A 4,784-nucleotide genomic window follows, 5' to 3' on the forward strand; every position below is an offset into this window, starting at 1 on the left:
TTTCGGTCTTGGACCGACACAAAAACCCTAATCAGGTAAAAATCTCGAAAAATAAAATGAAAAACTAAGGAAAATATATTTTGGGCATAAAATACATTCATAAAAATTAAAGTTTGGTCAAAAATAATAAACGGAAGAGGAAATGGAAATTTTAGGGTGTTTTGTGTTAAAATACTTAATTTTACCGAATTGGGGAATTTTATTCCATAAATGGACCTTAGGTTAAATTTTGTTGTGTGATTAATTAAATTAAATGTGAAATATATTTAATTTAATTATTATGTGTTAAGTTTTATTTTTTAAAAAACTTTATAAGAGTTAAAAATGTTATAGAAAGTCATTTTTGGTTTTTTTTTTTGGAAAAAAAAAGAAGATAAATTCTTAGGAAATATTTATTAATCATTATAAAAATATAAAATAATAATAACATGAAAAAAAGAAATAGTGGCCGGCCATGTGAAGGAAATTAATTGGGTGGACCAAATTGTTTTAGTTTTAATCCTCATTTAAATTAGGATTAGTGGCATCAAGTGGTCAAAGTAAAAACACTCAAGTGTTTTAGATATTTTAGAGTTGTCTAAGCTCTTCCAACCTCCCCAAAACCGACCCCCCCTCTCTTAAATCACTCTCATCTTGTTAAAAATTCTCTCTAAAGTTTTCTCTCCATTTTCAACCATCAAGAACACTAAGAAAGCTTGGAAACTTAAGCTTTGGTCTAGGAAGAGTTCCCCTAAGGTAAAGTTTCAAAAACTTAACTTTTGTAAAGTTTTGAATGATAGATCTTTCAATAGTGTAGCGCACCAAATTTTATTTTCATTTTTTTAAAATTTTGTACTTTATTTTATTTTGATTGTTAATTGTTGTGAATTATTTTATTTATTTGTTTAAATTAATTGTTAGAATTGTTTGGTAGAATTTTGTGAATTTAATTGTTAATTGTTATTTATTTATTTATTTTTAAAATGTGAATAATTGAGTTTTGGTTGAATGCACTAAGGTGCATGGTAGGTAGTGATGCACCCTAGTTATTGAGTGTGTGCATGTGCATGTGCATGGTGCACATGTGTAGAATTTTCTACAAACTTGTAGTTTCCTTTTTATTATATTTAATTATTTATTTGAAAAATAAATAAAAGAAAAGGGTAACAAAGGGAGGGGACGGCATGGTGTGAATTGGAAGATTAGATTTTCCATTTTTTTTGCCAATTAAATAAATTAGAATAAAGGGGAATAGACACCATTAGGAAACTTACCATTTTGTGTATTAGGTTATTTTTGGCCACTTTAGAATAAAAAGGGAAGAGGAAAAAGAAGAGGCCATTATACACCATTGGTGCTGTCGGCCTAGAGGGAAGAAGAGAGAGAGAGAGTGGCAAGCTAGAGAGAGAAAGGGAGAGAGGGGCTGCCATTTTCTAGAGAGAAGGAGGAAAGAAAGAAGGAGAAGGAGGAGAAAGGAAAGGGGTTTCAAAGCTCTAGGTATGTATTCATCTATGGTGTTTTTTTTTAAAACCCCTTGGTTAAGAGTCTTCTTCTTCTTAATCTAAGAATAATGGTGTTTTTCTTTCTTTTGTTCTATGGTGTTCGAAACCCCTAGGATTTTGAGCAAGGAGGTGGTTCTAGTTTGGGTTCTTGATTTCTATCAAGAAAGGTATTGGATTTTCCCCCCTTCAATTTATTGGTTATTGTTATTTTATGTTATTATTTGGAGAGATCATGGTTGAAAGTGGGTTTGTGTTTTGGGTAGGATATTATGTTGTGTTGATTGATGTTATTGATTTTGGGATGAAGGGTTGTGTTGGTTGATGCATGAAGGATTTGGCATAGGCGTTTGGGTTATGATTTTATGTGCTTGTGTGTATGGGCGTGTGGTGTATATAGGCAAGCATGATTAGAGATTTTGGTCATACATGAAATCTAAAATCTTATGGTTATGTTTTCATGGTTATTTTGAATCAAAGGGTTTATGTAATAAGAATATAAGGATGATGATGGATACATGCAAATGTATTATTGTTGTTGTTGAATCATTATTTTATCTCACTCTTGGAAAACATGTTGGGATTATGTGACCTTGTATTTTTGTTAGGGTTCATAAGTTTATTGAAATTGTTGGTAAATATGCTTATGAGTTTGGGGTAAGTTGTTAGTATGTGGGAATTGCGATTCATGGGGTTTTGGCCTATAGGGTGTGATGCATGTTGTGTTGTGTTTATTTTTGTGTCACTTATACATGTTAGGAACATGCTAGGTTAATTGGTTAAAAAGAAGGGATTGTCTTGAATCTTTTATAAATTGATATATTATAGTGATTTCATGAAGGTTATGGATTGAGTTTTGAGAAGCATAAATAAAAGATGAATTTCATGATGATTTATGCTTGCTGATTTTGTGTTTAGTTGGTGAGTAAATTTGATGAAACAATGATTTGAATGTATAAGTGACGCCTCTAATGATATGTTGATTTTATGTGAATAAAATAGTGTTTTATTTCACACTTAAAATGATATTTTTGCACAAATAATAACCTACAGATTTTTTTTTTTTTTATATTTGTGAGAAAATATGAGTTTTTAAAAATAAAAATAGTAATTTTGAGGATATATTTAGTTGCTGGAATTTTCGTAAAAATGCGAGGTTGTATTTTTAAATAAAAGGAATTTTGTGTGAATGATGAAATAAATTAACGCCCTAAACTATGAAAATATATAAAATTGTATTTTTAATATAACAATGCATGTTCATTTTAATAGATATGACTTTTCTTTCTTTCAATTAAGAAAAATGTTGAATTTATTTCACTTGTAATTTTTAAATAAATAAAATCATGGTTGAAAGTTTAGTTAAATATTTATAAAAATAATAATTGGATTTTCACATATGAATTTATTCTACTTAAAATTAAGTCTTAAAATAATACAAGTAAAATGTATTTTTCCACACCTAAAAATTTTATTTTTCTCACATTAAGTTTGTAAATTTGTTAATTGGATTATAATGTTATTTTCTAAGGAAACATGTTAAATTATAAGTGTTTTTATATAATTTTTAGTCCTTATTATTTTATGGAATTTAAAAGTAAATAATGGAATTATTATATTTTAAAATGGTTAAATAAATTATTTTATGAAATAAAAATAATGCTTTGGAGGTTTAATCAACTTAAAGATTTTTAAGAGATAAATAATGGTAATCAAAGCATATGTTACTAATTCATTATTTTCAAAACGATAGAAATAAACGCATAGAAATTATCATCTTTAACGCCGCTTTTTAACAATGTTCCCACGTATGCACGTCGCATGAAATTTCACGTTTACGTTAAAAAATGTGTCTAATGTTCAACCATACGATTTTTATTTAAAGACCATGCATGTAACATAGGTATAAGTTGCATTATTTTTTTGGTGATTTTATGTTTATTTATCTATTTTGAGAATGATGAGTAGTTTTCACTATGTGTGCATGGCCCATGCACACATGGGATACATGAGTGGGCATAATAGAGTCTTATGTGATGCTAAATGATGTTATTTGTTTATGGTATAGACTCGTTGTGAAGTTGTCAATTGTGCTTTGCTTGGACCTGAGGTAAGGAAGTTAAATAGAAATTTTGGTTGTTTATACTGTGAATGGTAAGGTTGGCTTGTATGAATAAGAATGTTATGACTGATGATGCTTTTGCGTTATGAATTATGAAATGTTGTTTTGTGTTGATATGACTGGATTGTATGTCATTGAATACTATATGATATGTAATGGTTGTTAGCGTGATGAGCGCGACACTACAATAAGGGGTTACTAAGGATATGAAGACGTAACCCGAGTTACTAAGGATATGAAGACGTAACTCACAGGGCGAACGCGCCGAGGTTATTCAAGGACCAAAGATCTTGTTTACCTCAAGAGGTGACATGGACAAGTTAGCGGGTCATGTTCACAAAGCCATGATGTTATGTTTATGATGTTATGATGATGATGACCATGTGTATGATGCCTATGTTTTGATGATTATGTATAAGTTTATAATGATGATAGTTACGATAATGATGCTATGATGTATGACGATGTATGAGTATGAATATATTTTGTCGTGTTTTGCTTATGTGTTATTTGTACTTCCTTACTGGGCTTTTAGCTCACCCCCTTACTTTCCCTTCCAAGTAGCAAATAGGTTTTCTCTTTGGCACGCGTGGTGATGTGAGGAGTTCTATCGTCAGGGTGTGTATGGCGTGGGGGCATCCTATGGACAAGAAATGATCAATTAAACGCCATTTTCTACAGAATAATGTTATGTTTATTTTTAACTTTTAGAACTTATTAGTGGGACTTGAACTTTAATTATTTTTAAAACGTTGCATGAAAACTATTATTTTTCTTTTAAACTATTGGGCCCAACTTGCATGTTTTAGCAAGGCCCCACTTGGATTTTTTTTTTATAATAAGTAGCTTTTCTTTTGTAAACTTATGTGCATGCAAATATTTTACAAAGTATTAGATTAGGACGTTTTACAAATAGCTAACTATATATGTTGTTGGGGGAGTTGGTTAAGGTTTTGAAGGATTCAAAGCTAGTAGAAACATCAAAACCTAAAGCAAGAACAACTAGAGGTAAAAAGTTTACTTTTATGGTTGTTATTGTATGGTTTTTATTCTTAAGCATTATTTTGTATATTTAATGCTTAAAGTTTCTTATTGGCGATGTAATAAGGCTATGGTAGGTTCTTTATAATTTTTATGATGCTTGTGTGTTGATTTTTGAATGTAGGGACCAAAATCCCTAAGGG

At 29.9% G+C, this 4,784-nt stretch overlaps 1 long non-coding RNA gene across 1 annotated transcript; it reads left to right on the plus strand.

The window, feature by feature from the left end:
• Window positions 1-1,338: 1,338 nt before the first annotated feature.
• On the plus strand, window positions 1,339-4,508 carry LOC133829377 (uncharacterized). Its single transcript, XR_009891723.1, has 4 exons — window positions 1,339-1,476; window positions 1,595-1,648; window positions 3,547-3,588; window positions 3,767-4,508. It is a non-coding gene; the product is annotated as an uncharacterized LOC133829377 (long non-coding RNA).
• The last annotated feature ends 276 nt before the right edge of the window (window positions 4,509-4,784 follow it).

Source organism: Humulus lupulus, chromosome 4 (genome assembly GCF_963169125.1).
Source record: "Humulus lupulus chromosome 4, drHumLupu1.1, whole genome shotgun sequence".
Classification (NCBI taxonomy): Eukaryota; Viridiplantae; Streptophyta; class Magnoliopsida; order Rosales; family Cannabaceae; genus Humulus; species Humulus lupulus.